The 12,743-nt window shown below is 43.9% G+C and overlaps 1 long non-coding RNA gene across 10 annotated transcripts; it reads right to left on the bottom strand.

Annotated features, from left to right (window-relative positions):
• Positions 1–330: 330 nt before the first annotated feature.
• On the bottom strand, positions 331–6,158 carry LOC133714641 (uncharacterized). Of its 10 annotated transcripts, XR_009848773.1 has the most exons (12): positions 5,753–6,158; positions 5,235–5,659; positions 5,051–5,138; positions 3,672–3,790; positions 3,381–3,465; positions 3,070–3,148; positions 2,449–2,557; positions 2,088–2,236; positions 1,923–1,983; positions 966–1,035; positions 783–884; positions 331–658 (listed from the first exon to the last, which is right to left on the bottom strand). It is a non-coding gene; the product is annotated as an uncharacterized LOC133714641 (long non-coding RNA). The 10 variants fall into 10 exon arrangements; XR_009848776.1 differs by having other exon boundaries at positions 2,088–2,315; positions 5,051–5,659; XR_009848766.1 differs by having other exon boundaries at positions 5,051–5,659.
• Between the last annotated feature and the right edge of the window lie 6,585 nt (positions 6,159–12,743).

The raw sequence follows: 12,743 nt of genomic DNA, 5'->3' as shown, positions 1-12,743 counted from the left end.
TAACTTTAGGACAACAGAGTTCAATTAATTCTGTTGTGTGATTAACTTTTAGGACAACAGAGTTCAATTAATTCTGTTGTCTGAGTATAAATCAGAAGACACTGATTCGTTAAAAACCGATGTGTGATATGATTGATTACAATGTGTTTTTGTCCCATTTTTAGCCATTCAGACAACAGGCAGTGATCATTATATCTAATCTGTTGTGTGATCATTTGAACATCCCATTCCTGAATTAGATTGTGCATTCATTTGGTCAATTTACCAAATGAACAGTACTCTATCAAATACAAACATTGCAAACCATCAAATGATTCATATAGCCAATACTTTAAACTTCAAAAGCAAAAGGGATGCATTTCCCAATCATTGAAACCAACATTTTACACAAGAAAAACATTCTAGTGCATGCCCATCTACTTGGGACATCAAAAAGCTGATACACATATATATTGTTCCAAAACATGTCACACATGGTGCATGACAATGTACCAGCAGAGAAGCACAAAAAAGATGCTTTCCTTATCTAAAATGTACCAGCAACAAGTGCGCTACTTCATGACTCGTGCACATATGTGTTGACAACAAACTTCCTCCACTCATTTCACACTTGATCAATATCCGCTTGGGTGTATTGGCTGCTGCCTCTCCTCTCCCACTGAAATCAGTTTATTATATCAAAAGGATCAGTTAATCATTTTGGTGAATGAGGCATGGATATAATAACACACTTAATAGAAATTGAGTCAAGTGACTATATTTATAGCTATATATGTTGATACCTTGGAAGGAAACAATGACATGTCTTTATCCTCAATGATATCTCTCATGTATCGCATGATAAAGTACCCGCACTCCTTGTTGCCAGGTTGGGGAGGAATGCCCTAAACACAAGCAAATGAATGAACAAGTGCAAAGTCAAAATGAAAAACTGTTTTTTGAAAACCACAAGTGGTGAAACTTACAGCCAAATTTTTCCAATGGACTGAAGTCCGGCTTTGCTTATTCTTTTCAGCATTATACATACGCATAGCACTACACCAAAACAACAATATGATAGATTATGTACCAAAACCAGTCCAAAACAGAACTGCACTGCACCTATGAAGACCAAGAAAACCCCTTTCAAATCTAAAACAGTTATACAGAAAATAATCAAAAGGGTTTGATTTCCAAGTCGAAAAAACACAAACTAAAACCATAAAAATTGCAGGAAATACCCAAAATCCTACAAACATACTCATAAGCATTCTAAGAGTAACAAAAAGCTGCAAGCTTGAGACAGTTTTAGAAAACTAGTAACAAGAAAGAAAAATTCACCAACAACTATTCCTTCAGTGATTTTAAGCACAACTTTCCAGATTTCAAGTAGACATGCAAAGCTACTATTTTGCATAGTTTCATGCTATTCCCAGTTCAAATGGATGGTTAAACAAGAATCCAAAGTGACTGAAATGCTGAATTCTGCAGAAATCCTGAAACAGTGCAGTAACTTCAAAATAGCATAGGTATCTCATTTTAACTCCTTTTTTCACGAAACCATGTTCAAAATGATCATTGAAGAGTCTCCTTTAAGATATCAAAAACTGAGAGTAAAACAAGAAGTATAGGTTTTTCGAAAATCATGAAATGCCCCACTGGTTCAACTTGGGTGTCAAACGCGGGAAGAGTCAGAATATCAAAACAGGCTTAGCCACTCATATCAAATGCTTGTAGATACTTGAACCTAGAGACGATAAACCAATATCGGTAATACTAGAAGAAAAATGCTCAGCAAATTAACAATTCCTAAAATCATGCAGAAAACAGAAATGACTAGGCCCCTGGGATCACCCTCTTACAAGATTAAACCCTAAAAAAAACATGGTTGAATTATATAAATTAGACGAAAAGCAGATATTATAGATAGAGGAAATAAATACCTGGGAGAAGAGAAAGGAACAAGTGTACAAAATATCACCCAATACTCGATGGAGCTGACAGCTAATTAAACATAACCAATAGCTACCCCAACTATCGAGCTCAACATATTAATGATAAATAAGCAAAAAAAAAAAAAAAACACATTGAAGGAATTCACTACTGACCTCTGCCTTAGCATGGACAATCTCTTGAAGCTCATAAGGGAACAATGAATTGGACTTTTGAACACGCTCATCAGTAAGTTTAGCTTTGATAATGTAATTCTCTTCTTGTGGAATTTTCTTTTGACAATGTAGATTGCCAGAAAATGATTCTGCAACATAAGTATGCTTCTTATTCAATTTATTCACTGGTTTACCATCTTTAGTACCAATGGTTCCAAATCTAAAAACCTGAAGTAAAAAAATAAGCAATGTGTTTAGAAGAAAAAAAATAACTGAAAAAAATACCTATGTACAAATGCTTGAATATGTGTGTGCACGTGTTCCATGGATCAACCAAGGAAAGAGAGTTGATTGGGCATACCTGAACAAACTCTGATAGAAGCAAATCTTCCCATTGCTTGTTAATATGCCATGGAGGATGAAGCAATATGAGAATCTAGATGAAGTGCAAGCCGATTAAGTTTGACACACTGAAAAACATATGGGGAAATATATCATGAATTTCTACATAGTATGGATGCAGGGATCAATATATTGAAGAAGCTAAGGTATTCATAAAGACGCTGCAGAAATCATGCAATTGCCAATAGCAAATGCAATTCGACAACAGTATCAAGTCCCCTGCTTGTGATCAGATTACCATCAATTACTACTTTGGTGTTGTTCACCAACTCATTTCTTTTGATAGATGAGTAACAACATAAGAAACTAAAGTCAGTGACAATGGAAACTATACCAGCGTAGTATTCAGATAAGCTTTTGGATAGAAGTTCACTTACTGTGGACATGATATCAACATTTTCACGTAGCGAGTTGGTCTCTATTTTTTCTGAAATATTTTCATAATTAACTGAATGTATTTTACCCTCTCTGATTTATAATATCTGTTACATTATTTGGTACCTTTCCCAAAAAAACTGAAGTGCTGCCACTTACATACAGGATTGCAAATAAATGAGCTCAATTTGAGAAAATATATTACCTTAACAACAGAAGCTCCTGTAACAAACTTCTTCCTAACTTCTCTGAAGCATCATTAAGCTTGACACCTGAAATGTAATCTACAAAAAGTCTGAGTAAGATCAATCTTTCTGTTTGGTGCCCAACAGTTAAAATATATATATATATATATATATAGTAAGATCTACAAAAAGTCTGATAGTTGTATCATTCATTTCTGCTAAAAAGAAGTTTTATTTCTATTACAAACAAACTTGAGAATTGTCAGAAATTAGTTAAATTGGAGTATTTCATAAGTATTTCAGGTTTGGCATAGAGGAGGTACCAGATTACCTTCCTTACTTTTACTTTGGTATGAAAGGAGGTCCAAGTTCAATTGCTTGAGATTCCCAAATGTTGGCAAAGTTTGGAATGTTTTCTGCACATAAAGATTTAATTATGAAAGTTAAAAGGCATCAAAACATCAATTTCGTGCTTTGGTATCTCAAGTCAAAATATCAATAACCAAAAGATCAATTAGTCTGAAACCATTAAGTCCAAAGTTCATTAGAAAATAGAGAATATAACGTATTGGGATAGAAATGATATGATTAGTATAATCGATAGTTTGTTGAGCAAGATTACCAGAAACTCTGCAGCATAAATAGTTTCTATTTGCTAATCCTCATTTTCCAAGTATTTGATGATGAAGTGTTTTGATCTGGGAATTTCTTTCTTGGTAGCTTCATTTGCTCAACACATCTCTACTTGAAATCCATAGAGTTTAGTTACTTCCTCATGCATATTAAAAAACCAAAAAAGCTAATCATATAACCAACTACCCCAAACTGAACACGAGTGAAATCATATGATATCAAGCACCCAAATTATCCTTAATCAATACCGGACTCTCAAATTCCCTAGTAATATCACAGTGGGGAAATTGCTACAATGAAAAGAAAATATCAAAGCAGCGAAGTCAAATATATCAGTCCTAAGCAAAACCAAAATAGGAACAACCAAGAAACATCCGTAAACTTGTAGAGACCTGAAAATTTCAGGAACTTTACCCTGCATCAAACCCCCCAAAAATCCTCATTTAAAACACACTTTGCCTCCCAAAACTCACAGTAAATGAAACACAACCAAAGCTTCGAAATATAACTGAAAAACAAATTATGGAACCAAAGAGGAAAACAACTTTCTCCTATAAACAAATCATGGTACCAAACTGAATAAAGAAATAAGAAGTAGAAAATTGGTTTTCAAAGCTATCTATCTGATAAACATCAAAACTCCACCACTTATAAAACCAAAGAGTGAGATTCGTAGAAAACCCAAATGACCGTCAAGAATAAATGCCGGGAGAGGTTCACTGAGCAATTCTTACTCTTACTGGTAAGAAGATAACATATATGAAACTTAGAGAGATGAAAAACAACAGGAATGAAAACATCCAAACTCAATGTCATAACACAATGATAGGAAAACCAATTTGAAAACGTATATAATGAAAACCAAGACCAGCATAATATATCATCAGGAAAAGAAAGACAATTTCAGAAAAACAAGTCACTCACCCCAAATACTAAACGGAACAAAAAAAATAGAACAAAGCTCAAGTCTGCCAAATTCCAAACTTCTTTCAAATTCAGGAATAAGATGGAAAACTAGCACCATTAAACTAACCGAAATCAATACCATATTATTAATCAAAGAACAATCAACAAGAACATAATATCAAGAAAAGAAACACAATCCAGAAAATAGAAGCCACTCACCCAACTCAAAACAACCAATAATAATCGGACCAACCAAGCATACCCATCCCACACACTGTTCATATGCTCAAAGCAATAGATGACAATCGGACCACCAAATCATCTATTCAATTTTCACAAATGAAAGACTTGATTTGAAACGTACTAACACATAACCAATTCGCAAAGCCATAAATCTTAACCAAGCATCAATAGAGCAATAAGGAAATTCAAGTAAAATTATAAAACAAAGGAGTCACTCACCGTAAAGCAAGGCAAACATAGACAGTAAACAACCCAAAACAAAGCCCTCCACTTCCGAAACTTTCTCCCCTTTTGCCTTTCTACAAACCTGATCAAAACCAGAAAACCAAACTCTCAAATCTCATCTTTGCCTCTGAAAATCAATCTAAACCCTTTAGCTTCTCTCCCCTCAAAACCAAACTACCTAATTCGTAGCCTTTGATAAAAACCCAAACTCTCCAAACTCTCTTCTCTTCCTCTCTCTCTCTCTATATATATATATATATATATATATATCTCTCTCTGGCTCGCTCTGGCTCTAATTCTTCTTTCTTTTTTTTTCTTTTTTTCTTCATCTTCTCTTCTCCTCTCCCTTTTCCCGTCTCCTCCACTCTCCTTTAGTCGGCCACTGCTCCCTTCTTATCTTCCCAAAATAAAAGACAACCATATAACCATAACAATCAAATAGAACAATTAAATATATATTTATTGGGGTTGCTCGATGGAGGAGCGCATGAACGGCTTGTTAGCCTTGTCGGGTCGCCGTTGGCTTCGCGAATCATCTTCTGCTCCCCACCAATGCTTTGTACTTTTCAGAATCTCAGACAAACTCAGCAGGCTCTTCGGCACCTAAAAAAAATTAAAACCCAAAATTAAAAACCCTAAATCAGAAAAATATTAGAAGATTTCAGTCCAAATTGATGGAGAAAAAGAAGTGGGTACCTCTTGAATCGGAGACGTAGAGAAGAGTGAGGAGGCTTCAGTTCAGAAAACAAAGCAGGCTTCGGTGTAGCTGTTATCAAAGAGAAACTGGCTGGCGAGGAAGGCGATCTGGACGGGGGTGACTGTACACTTTCCCAAATTCTCTGATTTCTTGGCTTTAGATTGCTTCGCCATTGTTCTGCGATTGATGATTAGGGATCTGAGGAATGGGTTTCAGTGGAGAGAGGGTGAAATCCACTGGGCACTTAGGTGAGTAGCTGGGCGCGCTTCGATTAATGGATGAGGGTTGGCTGTGGATGAAGAGGATGGTATCTGTGTTTCGGGGAGAGAAGGAGACTGACGAAGAAATCGTGTTTTCATGGTGTCTTGTATACTGAAATAAATGAAGTAGGATACCTAACTTAAGTTGTCAAACACCGGGCAGTCGGCTCTTTTTATTTTGTATTCATGAATCACACAACACATAAATGATGTTATGTTGTCTGATTCTGCAAACTTTAATTTTGAGCTGAGGCAACAAGGAGGGGAAGTTCCCGCTCTATGTAATCAAAGTTTCAATTTTAAGGGGAGAATGAGTGGTTTTTGGAGGCACATCCAAACCTGCCAATATATCTTCCTTGATCAGACAACACAAAAACAGAAACTGTTGTATGACATTTTGCAAGCTACACTCATACAACAGATATAACTATTCTGTTGTACAATGTAATACAAATTTAAAGCCAAATCTGAGTCATGGTAGGAGGGAAATCTACCGCTCATTTTTTTTTCATTCACACAACGGATCATTCTTATAAGTGTGGTGCAATTACCTTCTTGCTAAATTTTTTTGAATTTTAATAGCCTTATACAACGCAAGTTTACTAAACATGTTGTGTGATTCACTTTTCTTCATCACACAACACTTTTTTTTTTTTCGTTGTGCAAAAAGTGTTGTGTGTTAACGTTTTTGGTGTAGTGTTAGCGAGATTTGACACTTCTGCGAAAACTTCAAACCTGAGTCGTCGTCTTCAAGCTCTGTTCGTCTGCGATTTGTGAAGAGGACTACCACGATTCTTTGGAGTTATCGAACCTGGGGGGACGAAATCTGCACCGGTGAAGACAAGCGCTCTTGATCAGACCAGAGTTTGTCTTGAGGTTGGTATCTCGAATCCCATTCCTGTTTCATTGGATCTGTGTTGTTTACTGCCAGTTTCTGGGTTTTGTTGTTTTTGTTTTGGGGTATTATCTGTTCTCCCCCGGTGTGTTCTGAAGGTGTAAAGTGAAGTTTGGGGGTATGTTTATGGTTTTTTTTTGCAAAGAGTTGGTGTTTAGGGATTTGCTAGATGGTCGAATCTGGGTTGAGTGTGCGTTTTGTTCTTGTTTTCGAATTTTCTTGGTAATTGTTCTTGAGGTTCTTTGATGCAACTGATACAGGGATAGGTTAGATTTTGTGTGAACTGACTGATTTGGGTTTTAGGGTTTGGGATGGCTAACGTCGTAGAAATTTCAAGCAGTGAGGACTCCGGGTCTGACGTGTCGTTCAGCGTGGCGGATAGAATTTTTATTGACTCGTTGCGTCCTTCTGCCCGTGCAGGAACCTCACTGCCAGAACCGCTAGAGATCGAGCCGCTACAAACCATACCCTGGGAAGTAGCTATGGGTCGTGCTTCGCGTCCAGAGAGTTCTAGGGCGGGGGACATTGTTGCTGCCCGAAACAGGCGTGAGGAGCGGTTGGCGAGTAATAGTGCTGCTAGCGGCTCCGCTGACGGGGGAGAGTTGGATGGGGAGGATACTGAGTCAGCGTGGGTCCTCCGTGACGGCACACCTGTTGACGAAGCAGGAGGGCCGATGACCGTTGCTTCCATCAACCGGTTGAATCGGATGTTTCGGTTGCCAGGTGTAGTGAAGTTGCGCCCGCCGACGTCGGACGAAAAGGCCTCGATCTTGCCAGTGGGGTATGCCGCCATGCATGAGGTGATCTTCCGCCAAGGAGTGTCGTTGCCGCTACTGCCAAATCTCCAAATCCTGGTGTGCGAGTTTGGCCTCGCCTTTGGGCAGATTTGTCCCAACATGTGGCGGTTGATGATGGCACTGAACTCGTTGTGGCGCTTGTCAGGTTGTGAGGGGCCAACTGTGGCGGAGGTGCTACACTTCTACGAGCTGGTGTACGTGAAGCGCCAAGGTTGCCGAGGGCAGGTGAACTTGAGTCGCCGCCTGGGGGCGCCCAAGCTTGTTGAGAACATGAAGGATTCCATGTCCTATTGGCGGGGTACCTTCTGTATTGCCACGGTGGGGTGGGAATACCAAGCGGGATCCAATGAGGGGGAGCCGACATTTAGGATTAAGTCGGAGTTTCAGCCTATCCGAGGTTGTTTGTTGGTCTCCGCTAACCAAAGTTGGCGATTTTTCTTGTGATAGTCCTTGTAGTTTGTACTAACGGTTACCTCTTTTTTTGTAGCGGGCCTGCGCTATAACCTGACTTGTGAAGAAGAGTGTCGTGTGGCACGTATCAGAGGCTGTTGGCGGAATCGCAACCTTCTGGACCTTCGCCTCCTCACTGGTTGGGAGTTGTTGGTCGATCAACAATTGACTCGTGCCGTTGGTAAGCAATCTCCGCCATAGTGTGCTTTAGTTAAGGTTGCCCCAGGCTAAGTTGTTTTTTTTTTTTTTTTTAGAAACTCCGCCGGGTAACAATGCGAGCCGCGACGCCTTTGCTAAGGCTATGGATCGTGCTGAGATCGACAATTTTTTGGAGAGCATGTACTCCTCCGGGCTAGCGGCTCAGCAGACAGTTGTGAATCCAGAAACACTGGCGCTAAGCCAGTCCGAGATTCATGTGGTGCTACCTATGCCGCACCACTCTCATCTTGGTAGCGATGGCTCGCCCGTCGTTCAAGCGGGGATTGGTATGGCTAGTGGGGCTGTCGACGGGAGTAAAGGCCCTTCTGCAGCTGTGCCACTGAAAGAGAGGGCGCCTGCCAACCGGCGCGGGGCACACAAGGAGAAAACGGTGCCGCCGGCGGAGACTGTCACCATTGCGGGGTTGGAGCCGCCGCTAAGGGGATCGAGGCCTGCTCCCGCTGGAAGCACACGGGTGCTTCAGCGAAGGCGCCATCAAAATGACTCTGGCGGGGAAGAGAAGGATGATGTGGAAACCATTGGGGCCCGCCAGCAGAAGAGGGCACGACAGGCTCCGCTCAAGGCTCCTGTGGTCGCGGAGAGAGAGGTGCCCGCGAGCGACCTGGACTTGTTCGCCGCGTACGCAGAGTTCTTGAATGACGATCAGCGGGAATTTCTTTACCACCTCTGCGAGCGGCTCGGGTTCGGCGACCTAGGGGGGATTGTACGCTCAACCGTTGTTGACCAATCCCCCTTCTGCATGGCCTTTGGGCATCGAGATGTTCCTGGCAGCGTCGAAACAGCCTCGGGTCGAGCGAAAGCTCAGGGAGGAGGTGAAGGGTCTTCAGAGGGAGCTGGGGGAGGCCAAGGACAGGCTGGCGGACGTGGAGCGGCGCCTGACCAAGGCTGACTGTGATGCAGCGGATGCCCGTGGCAAGCTGGCTGTCGCCGTTGAACGGGACCTACAGCGGAATAATCATGTCTCCAAGCTGGAGCAAGATATGTCCATGCTCCAAGATCGGGTGGCCGCCAAGGATAAGAAGGTTAAGATCCTTCAGTGGGAGTCTGCCGCCAGACTGGCCGAGGTGAGGAGGTTGGAGGGTGAAGTCGCTCGCCTGGGAGCTGAGGGAAGTCGTGCTGCGGCCACCGCTGTGGAGGCATTCAAGCAGTCGGCGGAATATAAGAAGGCGCTGACTGAGGAGGCGAAGGCTGGCACCGTTGCCAACGTGGAGATGCTGAGGCAGAAGGGCTCCATTGATTGGGCGAAGGCGTCCCTGCCCGCCGTGCCGCCAGCTAAGAATACTCCGCCGGCGAAGGGTATGGCCCCCGCTCAGGTTGACGGTGCTCGCTCGGGTAGTGGAGAAAGCAGCGCGCATCAGGTGGATGGTTCTCAGCGGACCCCACCTCCCACTCAGTCGGAGGTGTCGCGTGCTGGATTTCTAGCTGCCCATACCCGGGCGGATGGTACAATAGATACTCTCAGTCCCACCGCTCGAGGGTCTGACCAAACAAGCCGCCTACATCCGCCGCCGCATGCCGAAGGTGAAGACGCTGATGGCAGTCTTGCCAATCATTGAAATTGATGTTGAGCTCCCCCTTTTTTTTGTAGCCGCTAAGGCGTAATTTTTGATGTAATGAATACTCTTGGGTGGGGAGTCCCAGCCCTACGTATATGAAGTGACATTTCGAAATTTTGTTGTGTTTGTCATGATATGCCTGGACCGCTAGAGTTTTGACTTGAGTTTTCTTTTGTCAATCAATGAAACATTAAAGGAATTAAGATTGGTCCAAGTGCACAAAGTAGCAGACGTGGTCCGCTGACTATTGCTGGCGTTGCCAGTTGCTCTCAGTGCTAGACTTGGTAACAATGGTTTGAATAATTCCTCGTTTCATTGATATCTGACTAATCAGCGTTTACAAAAGCGGGGTAGTACCCGTTGGGTAGCTTCCCTTAGCTAAATATTGAACAAAAATTTAGCTAAGTCAAGATGCACTTGGGTAGCGATATGACTATTTGTAGTAATACCGAAGGTGTTCGGTATTCCAAGGGTGGGTCGTTGTGACGCCATCCTTGTCCATTAAGTAGAAGGTGTCTGGGCTAACGACTTCCACAATTTTGTATGGACCTTCCCAAGTTGGGTGGAGTTTTGTTGGCGGTGAAATTGCTTCCTTCATTACCCAGTCCCCCAATTGGAGGTTCCGGGCTTTGACCCTGGTTTTGTAGAAACGCGATATCCGCTGCTTGTTTTGCAGATTGTGCAAATGGGCCTTGTGTCGTCTTTCCTCTAGAAGGTCCTTGTCAAGGTTGACGCCATCGCTGTTGGTCTCTGGGCAGTAGCCTTCGACCCTAGCGGTAGGTTGAGTTACCTCGACAGGTAGGACAACCTCAGTTCCGAACATCATACAAAAAGGAGTTTCGCCAGTGGCGGAAGTTAGGGTTGTCCTGATGGCCCATAGAACTTCTATAAGCTTCTCCGCCCATAAACCCTTGGCGTTGTCGAGTTTCTTTTTTAGCAGCTTCTTGATTATTTTGTTTGCTGCTTCGACCTGACCGTTGGTTTGGGGGTGAGCGACAGATGCAAAACTCATTTTGGTGCCAAGGTTGGCGGTGAAAGATATGAGTTCCTTGTTGTTGAACTGTGTGCCGTTGTCTGTAATGATTGTATGTGGGACACCATAGCGGCAGTAGATGTTCTTCCAGAGGAAGTGAATTACCTTGGCGGTAGTTATTGCCGCCAGTGGCTCTGCCTCTATCCACTTGCTGTTGTAGTCGATAGCAACAATGATGTACTTGAACTGGCCTTTGGCGGTTTGGAATTTTCCCATCAAGTCCAGGCCCCACGTTGAGTCAACCCATGGACCGATGATGATTGACAGTGGTTCCGCCGGTGCATGTGGGAGATCAGCATATTGCTGGCATTTGTGGCAAGATCTTGATATCCGTCGGGCGTCATCACCGAGTGTAGGCCAAAAGTAACCTTGTCGCATTGTGCGATTGGCCAAGGATCTGACGCCCGAGTGGTTTCCGCATTCTCCGCCGTGTATCCTTGCCAGCACGACCTTTCCCTCTTCTGGGTTAAACAGCGGAGGTTGGGGTGGGTGAATCCCTGGCGGTAAAGCTTGCCATTCTGGATGTTGTAGCAGGTTGCTCTCCGCTTGAGCTGTCGCGCTTTGACTTTGTCCTCTGGCAATGTCTCGTTGCGCTTGTACTCGATAATCTCGTCCATCCAGCTGGGATTGACCTCAATGTTGAAGATCTCCGCCAGGGTTTTCGTAATACTTGGCCTGTCAAGACGCTCCACTCTTGTGTCCGCTGGACTTTGATGTGGCTGAGCGGTTGCCAGTCTCGCCAGTGAATCAGCCTTGGCGTTCTTTTCCCTGGGGATCTGTGTGATGGTGTGAAATTTGAATTTTTTTAGGAGTGTCTTGACGTACCCCAAGTATGTCGCTAGCTGTTGGTCCTTGGCTTGGAAGCTGTCGTTGACCTGGTTAACGACTAATTGAGAGTCGCTGAAGATGTTAACGTTGTCAGCCCCCGAGTCGATGGCGAGGAGTAGGCCGGCGATGAGTGCTTCATATTCCGCCATGTTGTTTGAAGCTTTGAAGTTGAATTTCAACGCGTACTCCGCGTTCAGCCCCCCCCCCCCCCCCCCCCGGTCCTGTTAAGATGACTCCGGCGCCGCTGGCCTTGGCGCTAGTGGAGCCGTCCACATGCAGGTTCCAGTCTGACTGCTGGGGAGCCGGCTCTTCAGCCGTTACCATTTCCGTACCGGGTTCTGTCTCCCTGCTGGGTTCGAGTTGACACTCGGTGAGTTCAGCAATGAAGTCTGCCACCGCCTGGCCCTTCATGGCGGTTCTTGGTTTGCAATCAAGGTCGAACTCGCTGAGCTCAATGGCCCACTTGCTGAGGCGCCCTGAGTGTTCAGGGTTCTGCATTACCTGTCTCAGCGGTTAATTGGTTAATACATGGATTGTGTTGGCCTGAAAGCAATGGCGGAGGCGTCTGGCGGCAACGATGAGTGCGAGAGCGAGTTGCTCTGAGGGAGGGTATCTTGTTTCTGCTCCGTTCATGCCCCTGCCGGCGTAGAACACTGGGAGTCCTCCTGGCCTTCACGCCGGACAATGGCGCAGCTTACCGCTGACACTGATACCGCTAGGTATATGTACAGTGTCTCTCCTTGCACAGGAATGGAAAGGAGTGGGACTGCCGCTAGGTATTCTTTCAAGCCCTGGAACGCCGCCTGACACTAGAGGTGGCAAATAGGCCTAGTCGTGCTTCGTGCCGTGCTTGGGCCGGCCCATTTATTATCGTGTCGGGCTCGTGCCGACCCATTTACTTAAACATTAAGCCCGGCCCGGGCCATGGCCCGAGCCCATATCGTGCCCGGTC

Source organism: Rosa rugosa, chromosome 1, assembly GCF_958449725.1.
Source record: "Rosa rugosa chromosome 1, drRosRugo1.1, whole genome shotgun sequence".
Classification (NCBI taxonomy): domain Eukaryota; kingdom Viridiplantae; phylum Streptophyta; class Magnoliopsida; order Rosales; family Rosaceae; genus Rosa; species Rosa rugosa.
This window is presented reverse-complemented; position numbering and strand designations above follow the sequence as displayed.